The sequence below is a fragment of the Lissotriton helveticus genome, chromosome 9 (assembly GCF_964261635.1).
Source record: "Lissotriton helveticus chromosome 9, aLisHel1.1, whole genome shotgun sequence".
Taxonomy (NCBI): domain Eukaryota; kingdom Metazoa; phylum Chordata; class Amphibia; order Caudata; family Salamandridae; genus Lissotriton; species Lissotriton helveticus.
Genome location: NC_136070.1, coordinates 72,099,014 through 72,120,596, shown reverse-complemented (window position 1 = coordinate 72,120,596; position 21,583 = coordinate 72,099,014). Strand labels below are relative to the sequence as shown.

The 21,583-nt window shown below is 44.3% G+C and overlaps 1 protein-coding gene across 8 annotated transcripts in view; it reads right to left on the bottom strand.

Moving 5' to 3' along the window:
- RBM25 (RNA binding motif protein 25) overlaps positions 1-21,583 on the bottom strand; it is a 333,704-nt gene that overhangs the window by 232,350 nt on the left and 79,771 nt on the right. The window contains exon 2 of one of the 8 annotated variants that reach the window (XM_078659499.1): positions 12,937-13,009. The exons of the other annotated variants lie outside the window; for them this stretch is intronic. The gene's annotated coding sequence lies outside the window, so the exon portion shown is untranslated. The remainder of the gene's footprint in view (positions 1-12,936; positions 13,010-21,583) is intronic. 8 annotated transcript variants of the gene reach the window in all.

Sequence of the window (21,583 nt, the reverse complement as noted above, 5' to 3'; positions counted from 1 at the left end):
TACCTGTAAACATAGGCCTTTGAGCATGGATGAGGCTCCAGTTGGTCAGATCCTGACAGGTAAAAGACAAAGACTTTAGGACCAGATTCTGGGTCGTATACATCCTTCGGGAAAGTCTTTTGCCAGATAAAAATCCCATGTGAAGGATGAACAATGAAATGGCTCCAGAGCCTACGGTCAAGATAAGTGGTACACAAGTAGGTGTTACATAAGATTCCAATTATGGCATACATGCCGACGAAACACACGTTGCTTCCTACTATAAGCTTCGGTTTAGAATATAGAAGCTTTCCTCGCTAATACTGAACCAAACTTAGGTTAACAAAATATCTGAAACGGTTACGTGATTTCAGTGGCAAAGTTTCAGATCCGTCCTGAAGTTGAGCAATTTCATACTATATTGGTTTCTTTAGGCCTAGCAGAAAAATGGTATCACCCTCCACTATTGTTAGTGGTCAAAGACAAGTTTTGGAATACCTTGGAATATATAGTTCTGACTTCTACAAACCAGGACATCTTCGCATAAAATTACTTTTAATGTAAGACACTTATTTTTGCTGTTTGCAAACTACCCAATTGGATTGGTCCTGCTTCTGCTAGGACTAAACATCTAAAGTTAAGATTTGAGATGCTGCCTCAACTTTCTCTGTCCTCGATTTCTAGGGACGGAGGGTCAGCGATCCACTATTCAATTTTCTGCCCTTTTTCAAACAAAATATAATACTGGCATGGGTGATTTTAAGATTGATTTTAATTAGGGCTACCCGTTTTCCGTTTTTACTTATTTGCACAAAAATACAGACAGAATACATTCATTTTCTTGTCTGTGTTTATTCTTAAATGTGGATAAAAACGGAAATTGGGTTGCTTTTGGACAAATTCTAAATACTATCTGCCATTACTGCCAGGCCAATAGCGGTGTGAATTGATAGGTAAGGGGATTAAAAAAGAAAGTAATTTTAGTAAAGGGGCTTTAACACCAGTAGAAATGCACAAGGTTGTTACCGAAATATGCGTATTTTCATACAAGTGCATTGATTTATCTGCTGCGGGTGTTCACCTGGCAGGGATTCAAGCATGAGTGCATGTTTAGCAGTTAAATAAATGTGGAAATATACTAATTTCAGCTTACTTTTTTCACAAAACCCCAAATAGATATGGTTAAATAGATAAAATTAACAAAAAAATATGGAAAAATACAGACTGAAATGACAAAAAAAAATACCATAAAACCGGGAGCCCTAATTTTAATCTAGATCCCAGTCCTGGTATAAAACTGATGAAAATATATATAATAAGTATCTAACATCATGAGGTTGTAATGTCGTTTCAATCTTTCAAATGCTGGTATCCAGTAATGTGCTTCCGAATGAGCCCCAAATGGAGACCCTTGGGTCCTTGCTATAACTAAATTACTCAAACTTCACTGTATCTAATACTCCTGAAAACAAAAGGATTTATATAGATTTTTCACAGTAAAGAAAAAAAATAAAATAAGAAAAAACGACATGAAAAGCTGCTTAAACTGGCACAACCGCTTCCATATTCAAAGAAAGAAGAAGTGAACAGTGCTCTTCCAAATAGATCTTCGGTAAGGCAAGACTTAGCATTACTTTGTACAACCTAATCAGGGGTTGATGGGGTTAAGTGCTATAATTTAACTGTTTTCCATGTGTTCGGACTCACTGGAGAGATGCAAAATCAAAAAAAATGGTCTAGACCAGACAGTAGCACTTCAGAAATTGGGGGCAAAAAAAATCATATCCTCTTCTGATTCGGCAAACGCCTACATTATCAAATGTAAAGAAATTCGCTTCCTGCCCCAAAGCATTAAATGTCCCAAATTAGGAACAAGAAGCATATAACGTTTGGGTAAACATTCCGTCCATGTAACCATGGATTTAGCTGGGTTCACAAGTAATTTCCAGCTCTATAAAAATAGCCAGAAAAAGTATAAGAGAGCAGAAGGGATTGACAATCACTGTGAGCATTAGATTTCAGCATATTCTTAGGCTATTCTAGGACCAGTTACGTCAAAATAACTGACGGGGAAAAAAAAAACAGTAGAGTATTGACTGAATTCACACCTCACATATGGGTGGATTCTATCTACCTGTGCCTCACCGGATGAATCTGACCTACAGTCATATCACTTGCATAATTGTATTTTCTTTTTTTAAACTGTAAATGTGTTTCCTGTAGTTCCGGAGTGGATGTAAACCCCACTCAAGTTGTTCCACACTACAGTTTGGACCAATGAGACTGTAGGACAAGACATTTTCTGAGGTCTATGGACAAAAGATTTTCGATTATCCAATTCTCTTCTTGCCACTATGCTATTTAAGAGACAGATACCACATTCTACTGCACATAACACCAGTAGAGATGGTGGCCATCAGCTTTTTTCCCAATTGACAATAAGGATTTTTTTAGTGCACGTCTTCCCTCACTAATGCAAAATGTGGGATAGTGGATATGTTAAAGTGTCCAATCGCTATTTTTAGTTCCAAGAATGGTATCCGTTTACCGACAAGCCATGGAAACGGTCTCCTCGGACCATGATATACTGGCATATTGTCAAAGACAAACTGTACAACATTTTTGATAAAGCTATTTTACATAGATTGCAATATTTGTTTGATTTTTAAAACAAAATTTTAAGCAATTACCATTACTACTTTTCGGAATCCATAATCTGGTGTTCTTGAAGGAACAGAGCATTCTAGATAATTTGTAACTGATCATAAAGACCCAAAACGAAAATTAGGCTTGGGCAAAATGTTTGTAATGTCGGTGTAATCTCATGTAATTTCTGCCATTTCAGTTTACTCATTAAACAAATTCCTGAAATAATGCTATGTCACTTATTTTCAAGTTGGTTTGGGTAACAATCTAGCGAGGTAGCACGTGGACAACGTGAACGGCAGTTCACAGTAATGCTTTTGCTCTCCTGCCCCTGTCCCTCCCTGAAATCAAGTTTCCATCTTGCATTTAGAATAATTTGCTGCAATCTTTAATAATGTGCCTATAATTACGTATAAAAAAGTTGGGGGAAAAAACATGATTTGGCACTCCCAAATCAGAATGTAAATTTAAATTCTGGACTGGCAGTGGACGGTAATCATTTAGGTAAAGGTTTCCATCTGTTAATGTAGTCACAGCTCTAAAATCTCATGAAAATAAAATGTGGGTACCTAAAGGGCACACTCCACCTCCAAAAAGAATTCAGGTGATGCTTTGAAGGGTAGAAAATTACATTGTCCCACAGGGAAAAAAAGCTAAATTTCACCACACAGAGCTCCGAAAGTAATACACAGCCACAAATTGAAATATTGTCTCTACAGATGCCAGCTCAGAAAGTAGCCATTTTAGAAAAGCGGAAGTATTGTATGCAGCATACTTCCACAGACAAACTTGAAAAAAGAATCCTTGCTACTGTAAAAAAAAAAAAAAAAAAAAAAACTCATGTACTAATTCTTTAACTTTGAGGAAAATGGGGAGATTGATTTAATAAAAATGATGTATAGAAGTTCGGCTTGAAAGTTAAGATGTCCTACGCGCAAAGAGGCCAAGAACTGGTAGTAGAAACCCTCAAAAATCTCAAGGTTGGTGCTCTGATACAAAATATACCCTATTGCGTTTTTCAAACTAACTGAAGAGCTGGAACTGAAGCTCCCTTTGGTCAGGTAGTAGCGCTCGGGTTGCCCGTCCTACTACAAACAAAGCTTTTACAGCCACTTCATGAAAAAAGGTAAAGAATTCAGATTTTTTCTTCAAATATGTCGTGAACAAAATAAAACCGAAATGGACAGATGTGGCATTTTGGAAATGGGCGAGGGGGCAGCATCACTGATTGGGGGAAGAATGTTAACATGCGTGATCCCCAAGCAGTTCGCCAGTGGTGCTTTTTAATTGGCCTTTTATAGGAGTATAAAGGATACACATTTCGAAAACTCAGGACAACAAAGTACATTTAAAAGGGTGGGGGCTAAAGGGTCTTTCTAGAGGAAGTATGATGAAAGGTTTAGTTACAATAGCAGTGGAAAACACCTTCACTGCTGAGCCTTAACCTTTGCAGGATGTTTTTTCTTGCCAGTCAAAAATGAGGTATCCAGAAACCCGCTAAATCTACTAAAACTATCACCAAGATTAATTCAACGTAACCGCATACTTGTTGCTGAATTAAAGTCTTCAATTCTTTTAGAAACTCAAACCCAACACACAAAAAAAAAAACAGGTTCTCTGAATTGTGTCTGCAATGCTATAAATATGGTAAAGATAACTGATTGTGCCCCTGATCTTTGTCACTTGTTAAAACACAATCTCAGAGTGAATAGTTAATCATGGTAAAGTACTATCTTTATACCCCACCTACAAATGGGTAGTAGGCATCTCTTTAATATCTGCCAAATTACATGAATGGGGTTGGGCATAGGGTTCAGACTGCCCGCAGAAATGTAGTAGACTTATTTTAGGTCACCGATCAGGATACACAGTTGCCTGACAAAAAGCAGCACAATATCGTGATACACTGCACAGAATGCAGGATTAAGCACTTCTGTAGTGACCCACCATGATAACTGAGCAGGGGAACAGGTATACACCGTACGCCTACACTGCCACCACAAGTTGGTTTGCGGTCAGCTAGAAAATACTTTCTGTAAAAGACAGTTACATTGAATTTTCAAACTAAAAATCGGTACACATATTTTATCAGGAATCGCACTTACAGGCTCTCGGTACCCATATTTCATCAGGAATCCCACCTACAGCCTCTCGCTAGATCATTCAGGGGATTTCAGCAGAGTCGAATGACCAATATCACTTTTATGTCTGAGCTCTCAGGTAAGGTAAGGCTCAAACTTGTTAAGCAAAGTCGGAGCTCAAGAGGTCATGGAAGGGGATGGCTTACACTGAAGGGGATGGCTTACACTGAGTCAGCCATGTCCACATTTACCAACTTGCAATATGACAATGCAGCTTTGGGTGTTGCTTTTTATAGGCAAAGATCAACTTCCATTTTCTCCATTACCACTAGGTCTCCTTAACATTAAATAAAAAAAATAAAAAAGACCAACACTCATGGCCAAGTGGCTGCTACTGGGCATAACAGGGGAGGAGAAGTGGCTCAAACATTTACAAACCTGGTACATGGCAGCCGATATAGCGAAGCGTAACAAATAGTTTCTTACCCGTCGGTGTAGTTTTGCAGCTTGAAGATCTTTCTGGATTCACGATGCTGTGCATTATTCCGCGGTCTAGTGGTGGGTCCGGAATCATAGTCTTCTTTCTTTCCTTTTTTTTGTAGCCCAGGTGGGCGTCGACGTTCCACCTTTTGGTGTACTTCCTGTGACGTCGGCACGCTTCCTGCAGAAGCTCCCACCTTTGGGCGCCATCTTCCGATTCTTTTTTCTTGTTTTTGTGTTCTGTATGTGAATACTTTGGCAATGTTTTCTAGTTCTTCCTCCAAGTAAATGATTTTTCCGCTTGGTCTTTTAAGGTGTCGGTTTGTATATTGTCCTTGCATTTCCACCTTCTTCTCATGCCTCATCTATCTGGCGGAGGTGGGTGGGTTCGCTAGTGAATCCAGAAAGATCTTCAAGCTGCAAAACTACACCGACAGGTAAGAAACTATTCCTTTTGCAGCGCGAATCTTTCTGGATTCACTATGCTGTGCATAGACTTTGTAGCGGTTTGTTATGTTTGTGGCGGCTGGGTGGAAGATGAGCGTTGGTTGTTAAATATATGGTGAAGCAGCTTCTGTCCTACTTGTGCTTACTTGTTCATTTGAATATCCACACAGTAGTGCTTAGTGAACGTGTGCACTGAAGCTCATGTAGCTGCCAGGCATAGGTCTTGAATGGGTGCGTTAGCCAGGAAGGCTATTGTCGCTCCCTTCTTTCTGGTAGTGTGTGCTCATGCCCCCTCTGCTAGTTCTTGGCCTGCCTGTTTGTGGCAGAATTGAATAGTTTGTGCGATCCATCATGCGATGCTTCCCTTCGTTACTGGTCTTCTCAGGAAACTGCTTGCGAAGGACACAAAGAACTGCTTGGTTTTCCTGTGCTCTTTAGTTCTTTCCATGTAATGCATTACTGCTCTTCTAGTGTCCAGTGCCCTCTCTGCGCTTGTGGATGGTTTCTGAAAGAAGCTCGGTATTTGTATTGTGTGAAACCTAGACACCACCTTTAGCATAAAGTGTGGGTCAGTTCTCATTACCACCCTATCATTGTGTATTTGAATGTAGGGTTCTTGCAGAGTCAGCACTTGCAGTTAGCTTACCCTGCGCAGCGAGGTGATTGCCACCAGAAAGGCTGTCTTCATTGTTAGCATTTGTAGTGAGGCCTTATGGATGGGTTCAAAGGGCGCTTTCATAAGTTCTGTTAGGACTAAATTAAGGTTCCATGCCGGTGGCGGCATCCTCTTAGGTAGTGCGATCCTTTTTGCCCCTTCCAGGAATCTCTTGTGATGTAAAGAAGCTCCTTCCTGTCTCCTCTTGTGTAGGCTACTACCGCTGCTAGGTGTACCCTTAGCGAGGATAAACTTAGTTTTTCTTTCTGCAGGTGTGTCAAGATATTTTAGCACTGTTCATTCCCTGGTCATCTTTTTGTTCAGCTTTTTCTTGCTGCACCATAGTGTGAACCTCTTCCATTTTGCCACATAGCAGCTTCATGTGGTAGGTCTCCTTGCCTCTCGTAGCACCCGCAGGGGGCTCTCCGGTAGCCTTAGGTGTGCAAACTACGTCTTCAGGAGCCATGCAGCTAGGCTGAGGCTCTCTGGCTCTGGGTATAGTACTTCTCCGTTTTGCATGGAGTAAGTCCTTTCTTTTCCCGAACTTGTGGGGTGGTCCCTGTGCCATTTCCATTATTTGTGAGTACCATGTCTGCCTTGCCCACTGTGGTGCCACCAGGATCAGTGTCATGTTGCTGGTTCTGCACTTGTGGAGTACCCTGTGTATCAGTGGTATCGGGGGAAAAGCGTAGGTAAATGTTTTCGACCAGCTTATCCACAGGGCATTCCCCTGGGATCGTTCCCCTGGTTGCCTGGATGCGAAGTATTGGCATTTTGCATTCTGGTGTGCTGCAAATTGGTCTATCGGTGTTCCCCACCTCATGAATAGCCTTTGCATTTTCTGTGCATTGAGCTCCCACTCGTTGGATGCTGATGTCTGTCTGCTGAGCCAGTCTGCTTCCACAATGTCCTTCCCTCCCACTCAAAATAGACCTAGCAGGTCTATTTTGAGTGGGAGGGCCCATCACCATATTTCATGCGCTAGGTTGGATAGTGCGACTGATTTTGTTCCTCCCCGTTTGTTGATGTAGAACATCGTTGTTGTGTTGTCTGTTTGTATCAACACTCTCTGGTTGTACAGTTGTTTCAGGAATGCCTTCAGGACGAGGAACACTGTCTTCAATTCCAGGTAGTTGATGTGTCTGACCACATCTGCTGGAGTCCACAGACCCCTCACCTTGAGCTTGTTCATGTGTGCTCCCTATCCCATCTGGGATGGGTCTGTGGTGATGGTCACCGTTGGGGTTGGTGATATTAAAGGCTACCCTTTTCTTATGTTCTCCCTGTTCCACCACGTTATCTCCTCCTGCACTGCGTGCGTTACAACCACTAGATCTTCCCAACTCCCTGTAGCTTGTGACCATTGTCGCAGCCATTCCTGGAATGGTCTCATGTGGAGCAGTATATTGGGGACCAGGTGTATGCAGAATACCATCATCCCCATGATCTTGCTCGCTGTCCTCTGTGTCAGAGCTCGCCCCTTCTGGTAGTAGCAAGTCTCCTTCAGCAGGGCCAGTGTTCTTTTATCGCTGGGGAACACCTTGCGCTGTATGGTGTTGATTTGTGCACCCAGGAAGATCTTCACTTGCTCTGGTTCAATTGAGGATTTCCCCCAGTGTATGGTGAATCCCAGGTCTGTCAGCGGTTGTGACCCGCTGTGTGTGTTCCTTGCATGTCCCGTGTGAACTTGCTTTTATTAGCCAGTCGTCGAGATAAGGGTATACATGGATCCCTTCCCTCCGCAGGTACTCTGCCACGGCTGCGAGACATTTGGTGAAGACCCTCGGTGCGGATTTTAGTCCGAAGGCTAGGGCTGTGAACTGGTAGTGTTCTTTGTTGAAGGTAAATTTTAGTAGATGTTTGTGCTGTTCATGGGAATATGCAGGTAGGCATCTTTGAGGTATATGGTGAACATGAAGTCTACGTCCCTTATCTGAGGTATGACCTCTTGTAGGGATGTCATTTTTAATTTTTGTTTCTTTATGCATTTGTTTAGGAACCTTAGATCCAGGATGAGCCTTAGTGTTTCGTCCACTTTTGGTACTAGGAAATAGTTTGAGTACACTCCCTTGTTCCTTTCTCTGAATGGAACTGGTTTGTTGGCCTCCTTTCAGAGGAGTTCTTGTGCTTCCTCTAGGAGTAGCGCTAGTTCTTTTCCTGAATGTTTCTTCCTTTTTGGTCTTCTGTTTGGTGGTTTCTTTCCCAGTTCTATGCAGTATCCAAACTGTATGATGTTGAGTATCCATTGGTCTGTAGTTATCTTCTTCCACTCCTGGAAGCCTGCCTCCTACTGGTGTTACATGTTCGTTGATGTTAGGTCCCTGTAATCCTCTCGTTGACCATGTTGTGCTCCACCCTCGGAGGGGTCATGTGGGTGGGCACGCTTTGCGGGACGGAGTCACTTTGAGATGGGTTGCTGGCCCCCTCTTCTTGTTTGCCCTCGTCCATTCGCCCTCCCGCGAAAGGACTGGGCCCGAGGCTGGTACTGCCAGGTTTGTTTTTGCTGTCCATGCTGTGATTGTCGCCCTGGTGGGCCTGCTTCGTGTCAGGGTACCCATTCTCATCCCTCTGAATTGTAAGGCCCCCATGGACCTTGCAGTTTCATTTTCTTTCTTGAGCTGGGTGACTTTCATCCACCGGTGCCCCGAACAGTGTTTCTCCATTGAAAGGGGTGCTCAGAATGTTGTTCTGTACTTCCGGCTTGAAGCCTGAGATCCTGAACCAGGCATGCCTTCTTTCTGTGATTCCCATCATCATAAGTCTGCTGGATGTGTTGGCCCCATCCAAGGCTGTTTTCAGGCAAGAACTTGCTATATTTTTTCCTTCCTCCACCAGGTGTGACGCTCTTTGCTGGTATTCCTGGGGGAGGTGCTTGAGCAGTTGTCCGACCTCGTCCCAATGCTGGTGCTGGTGTCTGTTTAGTAGGGCATTGGAGTTCGCCATGCGCCTGTGTACCGCTGCATTCCTCTCTATTTTTCTCCCAGTTAGGTCCATCCTCCTACTTTCTTTGTCTGGTGGTAGGCCTGATGTTATCGGGACGTTTGCCCTCTTCCTGTCTGTTGCCGCAATAATGGAGTCCGCAGTGACAGATCCCTGAATGTAGGGAGGGCCCTGAGAGGAGTGCTTGTATTTTTTCTCCGTCCTAGATGTGACAGACCTGCAGGTCGCTGGCGTTTTGAACGCCTCCGTCCCTGCGTCCATGACACTCGGAAAAATGGGGAGAAACTGAATCTTTGTTTGAGTGGGGAGCAGGGTCTCTAAGAGGAAGCATGCCTTTGGCTTTTCCTCCTCCAGTTTGACTCCATAAGTCGCTGCAGCGTTTCTGATGACCATGTTATAGGCCCCAATGTCATTTGGCGGCGAAGGCCTCGAAGGATACGTCTCCACGGGCTCTTCCAGGTTTTCGGAGTCGAGGTCCTGCCACTTCAGGTCCTGGGCCATCGAGGATGCCGAGCCGAAACTCATTGCTGGTCGTCGCCTTCTTTCCCGTCGTATAGGCCCTCTTCCTCTAGGTGTTCCTGGGGCTCGGGATTTTTCGGCGGCTCTTCTGCGTCAAACTCCTCTTCTATTTCGACAATCGTCGGCAGTGGCGGTTTCGACGGAATCGTGAACCTTTTCATGTTCTCGTCGAACTCTTCCTTTGCAGGATGTTCTCCATTTCGGCCTCTAGCCTTCTTTTTCCTCTCCATCTCGGCGGCATGTTCAGCGTTGAGCGCTGCGGCTGATCTCTTCGACTTAGTCGTTGAAGCAACCTTCGGGTCCTTCTCCTTCAAAGTCGAGCGGTCCTTTTCGGGGACGTGCTTCGACGACCGTGGCTTTTCGCCGGTCTTCACCGCCTGGGAGTCCTTTTCGAAGGATCCGCTGGGCCGTTTGTCCTTGGATGCAGCTGCGGCCGTCGATATTTTCGGCGCCAGTGCTCACATCGAGAACTTCGACTCTGTTTTTTGAGAGTCTGACTCGGGCTTTAGAGTCTGTCGGGGATGTAGGGGTCGACATCTCTCCTAACTCTTTAGATGCCTTCTTATCGGTCTCTACGTCTATGTAGTCATCTGGTCCCTCGGCGTTTTTGTCCTCTTCGTCGCTGGAGGGGCCCAGGTCCCGAAGCGACAGAGGTTGGCCTTTGCCTTGCATGGTGTAGTTGGCTCTCCTCTGTCGCTCTCTAACCCCGAGTGTCTTCGGGGTGAAGGCAGAGCAGGCCTGAGACATTCCTTGTTCTCATGGTCGACCAGCAGGCAGAGGTTGCAGACCGGGTGTTGGTCCTTCTGCGCGTATTTGTTGTGGCAATTACAGCAGAATTATAAAAGTGTTTTGTCCATTCCTGCGCTTAGGGGGCACGCGGTGTGCGCATTCTCCGTTGGACGTCGAAGATCTCCTCCTCCTTAGTCGTCCTGGTTTGGTAATCTTGTTCCATGGCATCTTCTCCAATCTTTTCAGTGTAAAATTAGTCTTTCCTCTTCTTTCCTCCAAAAACTCTGGAGCCTCTCGGTGACGATCCAGACCCAAAGGCAGAAAAAAGAATCTCAAGATGGTGTCCAAAGGTGGGAGCTTCCGCATGAAGTGTGCTGACGTCACAGGAAGTACACCAAAAGGTGGGACGTCGACTCACACCTGGGCTACAAAAAAATAAAAGAAAGAAAGAAAAAGACTACGATTCCGGACCCAACCACTAGACCGCGGAATAATGCACAGCATAGTGAATCCAGAAAGATTCACGCTGCAAAACCTAGCTAGACTCTGGGTAGTCAATAGGTCTCCCAAAGTCTGAGACAGGGTGGAGGACTTTGACTGGTGTCAACTGGTTGAGCGCACACCGCACCTGTCCAGAGGCTGCCCGCGCAAATTCAACAACATCTGGGGCCCGTGGATGTAGTACAGGGTTACCAGCATACTGGGAGAGAAAGGGAGGTCGGGGGAGGGTACACTACAGCAATCTGATGCTGAATCCACGACCCACCACCGCGCATTGTCTCACACCAGAGGATAGAGACTGGGTACACACTGGCAATTATTGATGATAGGGCCCCCTGCGAGCGGCTCAAAGTGTCGGTTTGCTAATTATCTGTGATTCTCAAATAACTGCTCAGTAAAAAGATTTATAAAAAAATAAAAACATGCCCATGTTACGGCATAGGTATGGCAGTCCAAGTTACCCAATCCTAAGTATCCCAAGCAAGTATTACATGACTTGTCTAATTTGGCTACAAAAATCAATTGACTAAAAAAAATAAACTCCAAGGAAACTGGGAGGTGGGGCGGAGGAAGTTTAGAGTATTAACTTCAAGTATTCTAGAAAAAGTAGCTGCAAGATCAAAAAGTTGCAGGAAGTAGGGGAGAGGGGTTGGCCTGACGGCTAAGGCGCTCGACCTCGGACCTGGGGAACTTGGTTCGAGTCTCGGTAACGACGCCATAAACCCCCTGTGATTCTGGGCAAATCACTTAATCTCCCCGTGCCTAAAAAAAATGAAAGTGTGTCCTCATGTAACGTAACTGGTGCTATGTAAAGCGCTCTGATAACTGATTCGGTTCGGTTCAAGTTCGCGCTATATAAAACGCTCAACAAAAGAAAAATTATGCATGGGAGCCCGAGAGAGGATACGTACACACAAATAGTACGATATACAAGAAAATCATACCCGCGGCCAGGAACCACACAAGGAAACACTGTAAATATGGGTATTTTGAGTTACAAAGAGGGCATCTTTTAAATGGGCTCCGTTCCATCGACGACTGGTCGCGTGGCGCCAAGAAGGCCCGCGGCCCGATTCGACGTCCCAAGTTGAAGACAGTTTGTAAAGAAGCTGTCGGCACCGATTCGAAACAATCCCGACGATACCGAAGGCCTTTTGGCCTTTAGAAAGTGTAGTTTAGATTCCGAACTTCGAGTAAAGGAAAGTACATCCGAACCCAATGGCGGAAAAAAACCAATCTGAGGATGGAGAGGATGCCCATGCGCACTGTAGTCCAGGGGAGGAGCCACCTATCTCGTGATACTTCGAAGACTCTTCCAGGACAACAATGTGCAATCATCCGGACCCAACACCAAGCAGCGATCTATGCACAGATATGAATTCAGCAGCCCACATGCCTCGAACATGTATTTACACTTCATTAAAGACTTGTACAGAGTACCAAGGGAGTAACAACGGTGATAAATCGAACCACAATAATGAAATTAACAGTGCTCTTAAGCAATGGGTTTTGAGACGATGTTCTGAGAAAGGGTACTAATCAATTTGTTTCATAGGGAGAGGTGGAAAGGGCTTGCGGGCTGTGCATGGAACAATGAGAGGAGGATGAGCAAGAGGAGAAAGGGTAGATGATAAAAAAATGGTCTAACTAGCAGAAACACGAGAGGATAGTTTTAGCTTACTGGGATAACTTGCTTACTGGGCTATTGGTAATTCAAAAAGAAAGCTGTAAATGTAACCTAAATAGATTCACATACCAATATGCAGCTGCATAGTTTTCAAAGAAAGTGATAAACACTTCAACGTAGACAGCAAGCATCGAAACCAAGAAGTATTACGGATTTAAATAAGCAATTTATTATGAAAAGACTTTCCCCAAGCACGTTTTAGCTGGACAAGCAACTTAGATGCACTGTACAGTTTTTACTTTAAAAAAAATTCTAACACCCATTTTACAAACCTGCTCCTTGGTGAAGTTGATGGGATTAAGGCGAAACAAAAGAATATCTTGATGGAGATTAACTCATTGAAACCTAGAAACAGAATTTGACAGCCGATAAGGACAACTAGACGCTCTTGTCTGCCCATTTCGATGCCTTGTCAACCTCTCTGACACTAAATGGTCTTCAGTATTACTTTCTAACACTTTTATTTGTCAAGTTAAATGCTCATCCCCAACACTGGTTCCCTAAAACCTAATTTTCTATTCCTCTGCAGTACTACATTCGTAGATGTTTAGGAGTCAAACTCATTGTGATCCTGGCTACATTTGACACAAAAGTCACACACTATTCCGGCAGTACTAACCAGTGATCACTATGTAACCACACTACAGGACAGTTTAAAATTACCTTTGCACACCTCTAAGTGCATATAAGAAAGAAAGTGTCCGATTTTTTATAATACAACATGGCCAACACAATATTAAACCTACTTTGAATTAGCTTTCTCTAGTGGTGCAGTGCTAAACTCTTTGAATTAGCAGAGTTTATCCTGACTAGTACCAATGAACCCAATCACTTGCCTTTGGCTCAATCCCCCATTTTTACAAGACTGGAAAATCAAGATAGTCTTAGTCATAGGATCCTATTTTTACACGCCATGCACTGTCCCTTCTCTTGTCAAAACAGGTAAATTGAGAAGCTACACTCCATGCAATTAATTTTGCCTCCAGCTGTTAGGAAGAAGGGAGCATCATAGAACAAACACCTTGAGCACAGTCTCACAAATATCCTAAAGATCGCATTGGGTTCAAATGGACATGCTGCTATAAAGACTTGCCCACTATCCGATGTCCAGTTTTCAAACCTGAAGTTCCGCACAAGAAAATAATTCAAATGTAATTTTAAACTCCGTAGGCATCAAAGAAGTCTCATGCATTAGGCCAATACCAAAGGCAAAGTACTACCGGAATTCCCACAAGCGGAGCCCTCAACAGTGGCCTATCAATAACGCTTTTAACAAATTTAAGGGGTCATGTTAGCCATCTTTTTCCCTTAACCCTCGAAGCTAAAGAATTCACAACAGGATAGATTGTATCCATAATCTACACATTAAAGTTGAACCTTTCTTTTTTTTTTAAATGCATATGAACACATTCCTGAAAGTAACCCTGTCAAACTTTAGGCACTTAAATCAATGATTGCAACTAAGTCACACTGCTGTTTGACAGCAAACAAAACGGACATGAATAGGAACAAACATTTTACATTCACCAAAAGATACAGCATAAACAAATATGTTAAAAAGTGAAGAAATTAAGGTGTGTTACTGATCTTCTCTTCGTGTAATTCATCAGCAGCATAGGCAGTGTATACATTAACACTTTAAGAGTTTAGGAAAGTGTCTCTTTAAGACAGTCCCCTGCACATTTTGCCCACTGGTACGGATGCTTTTGATTGGAAGTGCAATGGATTCCCTGATAACCAGGTCCCAGTGCCCACTCCCTATAAACCACACGTTAAATGCGATTCAACTGGCAAGGAATTTAAGCACCCTCGTAAGACCCTGGTAAAAGGTACACCTTGTATCCAGGGCATAGGGACTAAAGAGTGTCCCTAAGAGCTGCAGCACGTATTATGCCACCCAAAGGGACTCCCACGTAAACTACATGTAGAATGCGTGAAATGGTGCAAGCCGTTTCTGAAAACATGGCATTGCCCACTCCATGTATGCAATGCAGTAAAGTACTCTAAATGCTGGAGAAGCACTCTGACGTCCATCAATGTGCCCTTCCGTCAAGGATGGTGTATGGGTGACCGAGTAACGTTCAGAATATGCCTTAATAATCCTAAAAATGGAATTACTTCAGTACCTTGAGGACGATACACGGACCAGTTTGAAGATACTTCAATAAGGAGTAAAACCTCAAAGTTTGCAGCTACCGTAGCAATTTCATTCAGCATTGGAGGTACAAAAATTACCAACTCCACCATGAACATTACTCGGGAATTCGCACAGACACCAAAGCTACTTTAGCCAAAATGGGAGAAGTTTCCCCGTATGATGATAAAAGTGACTTCATACTGACCTTTTCACTTATGAATCTTTCATTAGCAAACAAAAAGGTAATGGACAGAGGATCGAGATTCCAGGAATCTAAGACACTTGCATGGCCCTCAGGTCTCTTGAACACACTCCCACTTGTGGCAGATGCCGTTAGAAAGGTCTTAAAACGTGGTGAACTCGAAAGTCAGAGTGCCAAAGTCTTACCTCAGGTTGTAAAATTAAAAGCTCCATGTAAAGTGCATAATTTTCCATTTTTGGAAGACAAACGTGTGTCTATAGCTTCGGCACAATGCTCTCAAATAGTCTGCTGATAACCGCATATTTAGGAAGCAACAAAAACACACTGTCAGAAGGTATAGGATCATGTGTGGAGTTCAAGAAATCTCTTGTTTGAATTTTTGAAGAAAAAGTGCAACATGGAAAAAGTCAACAAAATTCCTTAACAACTGTGTAAAATAATGCAGATTTGAGCATTCAGAACACGTGCGTGCTTTGATGCCCTACCAATAATTGAAAGTATTTTCTTGCAACAAATTGCTTACTCAATGGAATCTGACAATTTGCATCATTTTTAGTGATTGCATATCAGAGAGCGTAAGCCTATTTACAGCTTAAAAGGAATGGGTTTCATTCATGTTTGCATTTTATTAATTAGCTTGTGTGGATCTCTTATTGTGTTTGTCCTGCCTCTGAAGCATACTCTTATCACTTGTGTCCTTCCACTGCTTACTATTCAGGCACTACCATCTTTCTTTTTGGTTAAGCATTCTATGAGACTGCATGTGCTTTCCAGCAGTCTCCCTCACATACTTTACTTAGCTCCTACACCGTGCACCTCTTCTCTGCCCTTCTGTTATGTGCTTGCCTTCATGTCCTTCCCCTATTGCTTTCTCACCTGTGTTCTTCTAATCCTTACACCTCTCTGTGCTCCACATTGCTCTCTATCAGCCATGTAGTTTTGCTTCTGCCTTCCATTTTGCGTCCCTCCACCCTAACCCTCTGTGTTGCATTCACCTCACCACGCCATCCATGGTGCTAGGCCCTACCTGCACCATTCTATTTGCTTTACCTCCCAACTCGAACCATATGTGCTACTTCACCCCACCTACTGCGTTAAAAAAAAAAAAAAAAAAAGAAAATCCAATTCAGCTCAAATAAAAAGGATAAAGTGACCGTCATTTTTTAGGCACATTTACACGCAGTACGCAAGCCTACAAAATGACAACCACAGCACCATACTACCTTTTGATGGAGGTGCACAGCAACTCTAAAAGCCATTGGCACAGCCAACAGGTCTGCTTCGCCAAGGACTCTGGAATTGAAATCGCAATAATTCGAAGTACTACTCCGCTTTCAAAGGACAAAGAGCAATGATGAAAGAAAACCCTAAAGAAAAGAAACCTGCAGCCACGTCCCACTGGCAAGTTTAATACAGATGATCTGGACTGATGGAGTTAGGAAGAATGACGGTCCATCTCTGTTTAAGCATGTAGGGCATTATGATTATCACAGTCTAAATCAACATTTCTGTTCTGGGTTGAATATCTGCCAAAGCAATTGTTGGGCTCAGACATTTGGTCATCAAATGATAAGTTTTCTTAGAACATGAATTTGACACAAAGTAGTGAGTCACTGAGCTACACATTTGAGTCATTTTGGCCTCATGTAGTCAATATTCAGTGGATAGCTTTTTTTTTCCTTCTTTTTAAGTATAAGTATGTTCAAAGAAGACCACCAGGATGCAAGGCAAAGAGTGTAAGAGCCCAGAGGTCAAATGGGCATTATTTCAACTCCACTCGTCATTGTAGGATCTCTCACACTCAGGTAATGGTGAAACGTCTCTGCTCTAAAGCAATACAGATGTCTAGATCAATCTATATTGTGTAAACACATCAGGCGGACAATGTATACATTGCTCTGGCATATATATGGCACTTGAAACGTGAAGCCTTTGTCATGCAAGTCAAAGTTGGAAAATCCGTGCTGTGGGTAATTTAACTATATTTGTACATTTAGCTATGAAACCATTTCCAATTTTATTGTAATCAACTTTCCTAAAGCGGGCATGGTGATTGTTCACAAAAAGTACATTATCTGCCTTTCAGGAAGATGCCCCAACACAATAGCGCTCTATTTCTGAAATGCCAATGGAAACCAGCAGGGTACAGATAAGATATTTGAGGCTTTTCTTGCAAAACAAAAGATGGAATCCAAAGGAGAAGGGCAAATACATCTCTGTTGGGTCTATGTCATTTTTAGGTTGAGCCTAGGCAGTGCAAGTGCGTCTCTTCGAGACATGCTGTATCTACTCTGTGGGCTTACAGCACACACATTGCCTTTTTCTTTGTCCCCCTTAGATTGTCCTTCAAAAACACTTGCTTGCTGTTGGGTTAATCCTTCCTCTTTGTCCCAGCTTTCTGTATTTTGTTTACTACCAAATTGGTGGGGAACTTCAAATCACCTTCCAATACTTTTTCAAGCTCTCCCAAGGAAGGAGCTTTTGCTCTACAGTCGGGAGCTGTTTGACCTCTAGGGAACTTGTGCCCGGAAACATTGTACAAGATCTTTAAGGCTGAAAACTGTATAATGCATTGGTTGGGGTTACACCTTCTAGGGGCTGATTGTATGGTTGCAATTCAATGTCCTTTCATAATGCTGTTTTACTGTGGTTTCTTGCCTCCATTTGTTTTCACTCTGCTACCCTTTCCAGACGAGAGGTAAGGTTTCACTTATATCACAATAAGCTTCGCATTTTGTTTTCAGAAATCCAGCTTCAAAAGTTAGTTTCTAGGGATGCACATGAAGCTTGCCTTTCAACGGTTAATCACTCAGTGTTGGCCGCATGTCCATTGCTCAAAAGCCAGCTTCACCCTAACCTTGTACCTTTCAATGGAACCAGAGTGGGCCGACGTTATGTCATGAGATGCACGCTTAGCACATGTAACATTTTTTTCTTTAGCCCATGCTACTTAATCTTATGTTAATGCTTTTTTTTACCCCTTTGTGCATTTTCTGCAGTTTTTATATAGCGCAACTCGACCCGTTTTACAAGTGCACCAGTAAATTACAATGCTTTGTTGCATCACCCTTCTGTTGTCAAAGTTTGTAGCAGAGGCAGCTGAACAGTTCAGAAATCAAGAAAGGAAAGCCTGGCTGCTGGCACATCTTTTTCCTAACAGAGGACTAGTTCTTTAGTATACATTCAGGAGCTAAATATTGCTGAAGTTTGAGCTCTAGTGCCCTACTGAAGTTGGCGTACAAGTGATAGTATACATCAAGTAAAATATATACTACCCCTAATGAAAAATAGGATATTTATTCAGTGACTTTAGTAATAGTTTTTAAAGATAAAATTTTTCCCACCCGTAATTGTTTGGTGGCACTGCCATATGCAAACCAAGGGATGCTCGTTTGTCATGTGCACTGTGTATAGTGCAAATATTTTCACTATTTGTGGAGCAACATTATTAAACCAAGCACATTTTTATACAACTCATACCCTCAACTAAATTCAGTCAATGGGCCTCAGATGTGGTGCTCAGTCAAAGTAAGGAACAGTGAAGCAAGGATGATGTACAAATTGGTCAAGTGGGAGGGCTTAATTTTAATCCAGTTTTCATAGTCTTGCTTTCTTTTGCCACCAAAGGTTAATAGTTTATGTTCAATTCAATACTACAGCATGGCCACTACCATCATCGGAACTTTAAAAACTCAAAACCTCTTCCCTTTTGCACACCCTATGTTACTTTGCAATCCGCGCACAGGCATGGTGGCGACTGATGGAGCGCTTGTGTCCACAGTACGGCGATGAGATGTGAAGTATTAGGAGCATCTCTGCCCTCTGCATGAATGTTAAATATCTGTTCTTCAGTTCTTGCGCAGTTTGTAATACGTGGTCATGCGAGTTGCGCATCAGATTACATACCTCGCTTATGCGATCCCAAGGCTACTACTACCACCGACGTGCACGTCTGGGGATATTAAGGTGCACTCGCTCTTAGGTGCTTCATGGGACGTCAATACTATGTTCCATATTCTGACACCATCCATGGAAGTAAGTCTTTGCTTTCTCACTTATGTGCTGCATTTCCTCGTTCAAAATGGCTTTTTCTTACTTCTCCCCTACTTATAACTATATGTGCACGCATGCAGAACATCACACTTAATTTTTTCTACGGACACTCGGTGACTCGCTCTTCGCTCTCGAGCCGAGTGGTCGCTCCCCAGTGTCTTTGACGACACCTGGTATCGTTGTGCAGCGCCTCGCTGTTATTGCCTGCAATCTGCCTTGCTTGCCGCGTTTTGCTCTGTAGACATTTTACATTGCCGCTTTTGCTCGGTTTTCATTATTAATTGCCAGTGTAACTTTGTCTGTGTTTGCGCGTTATCCCCCAGCGCTCCGCTGCCATTTTGTTTGTTGTTGTGGTCCGAGTAAACCCGCCCCGCCTCCCAGCTGAGCCACCCTCGCCCCTCCCCCTCCACTTTCCATATATGAAAGCCGGTCCCGCGCGCAGCGTTTACGCGCAGCGATCGCGCCCAATCCGCGCCGAAGGTGCGCCAAAGGTAAGCCCGTCTACGCCCGTCCGCGCCTGGCCCGCGCCCAGCGCCAGACCCCCTGGCCCTCGCATTGCCCAGCCCTCCCGCATTACCTACGATGCCACCACCCTCCTAGCCCTTAACCCCAGCCGCTACCCCAACTGCGTCCAAGCTGCTCCTGGACACACCCATGGACCTTTCTCATGCTACTCCTGCAAATTCATCGGCACCGTCAACAACTCCGCTACGATCACACCACAGATTCCCGACCCCAACCACCTACAATGCATCTTGCTCAACACTCGATCGGTCCACAGGCACGCCATTGACCTATGGAATCTACTAGACACCATCTCTCCGGACGTCGCCTTCCTAACAGAAACATGGATGAACGCCTCCTCCGCCCCAGACATCACCATTGCCATCCCAGAAAATTATAAGATCATACGCAAGGACCGTACCGGCCACACAGGAGGAGGAATCGCTATTGTCCATAAGAAATCCATCCACATCTCAACCAGCTCTGACGTCAATCTCGCCAACTCCGAACACCTTCACTTCCAGATCCACACCGACCCCAATACCACACTCAGAGGCACCCTCCTTTACAGGCCACCAGGTCCCCGCGCACAACTTAGTGAGGACATCTCGGACTTCATCACTCCACACGCGCTCCCCTCCAAAGATTACATCCTTCTGGGAGACCTCAATTTTCACCTTGAAAATAACAACGACCGCAACTCCACCACCCTTTTGGACAACCTCGGACTTAAACAACTGGTCACTTCCCCCACCCACATCGCAGGTCACACTCTCGACTCTATCTTCACCTCCAGCAACCATGTCTCCTTTAGCCACACTACGGCTCTCCTCTGGACTGACCACAGCTGCATTCACTTTACCTACAACAAGCCCAAACCCAACAACCACCCCCAACCAACTCTGCAAAGAAACTGGAACAAAATCACCATCGACCAGATCTCCTCATCGCTTCTTCTAAACCCCCCAGCCCACTCCTCAAACCCCGACCAAGCCGCCACCAACCTCACCCTATGGTTATCCAACAGCGCCGACATCCTAGCACCACTGAAAAAACGACAAAGCAAACTTGGCAGCAAGAAGGCCTCCTGGTTCAACGATGATCTTAAGAAATCCAAGAAACTCTGCCGCTCCCTTGAGAAGGCCTGGAAAAAAGACCCAACCACCAACACCAAGGACGCCCTCAAAAACGCCACCCGCATACACCACCAACTGATCCGAAAGGCCAAGAAAACCGCCTTCAAGGACCGACTAGATAACAACGCCCACAACAGCAAGGAACTTTTCAACATCGTCAAGGAATTTACCAATCCCTCGGCCAACTCTAACGACATCACCCCCTCTCAAGCCCTCTGCGACTCCCTAGCTTCATTCTTCCACAACAAAATTGCAGACATCCACAACAGCTTTGACGACCAACCCGGAGACCAACCCACCCAACCATCTGCTGGACCTTCACCCCCCTTGAACATCCTTAATGACTGGAACCCAATCTCCACTGAGGAAACCATCCGCCTGATGAACTCCATCCACTCAGGATCCCCCACAGACCCATGCCCTCACCACATCTTCAACAAAGCAGACTCCATCATAGCACCGCACCTCCGAGACGTCATCAACTGCTCCTTCAACTCCGCCACCTTCCCGGAAAGCTGGAAACACGCTGAACTCCGCGCCCTTCTGAAAAAACCCACAGCGGACCCCACCGAACTCAAAAATTACCGCCCCATCTCGCTCCTTCCATTCCCGGCCAAAGTCATCGAGAAAGCTGTCAACAACCAGCTCGCCGCCTTCCTCGAAGCCAACAAATCCCTCGACTCCTCACAGTCCGGCTTCCGAGCTAAACACAGCACTGAGACCGCCCTCATCGCAGCAACAGACGACATTCGAACTCTACTGGACAATGGAGACACAGTCGCCCTCATCCTCCTCGACCTCTCCGCAGCCTTCGACACAGTCTGCCATAGCACCCTTCTACAGCGCCTCAGAAACATCGGAATCCAAGGAAAAGCACTAGAATGGAT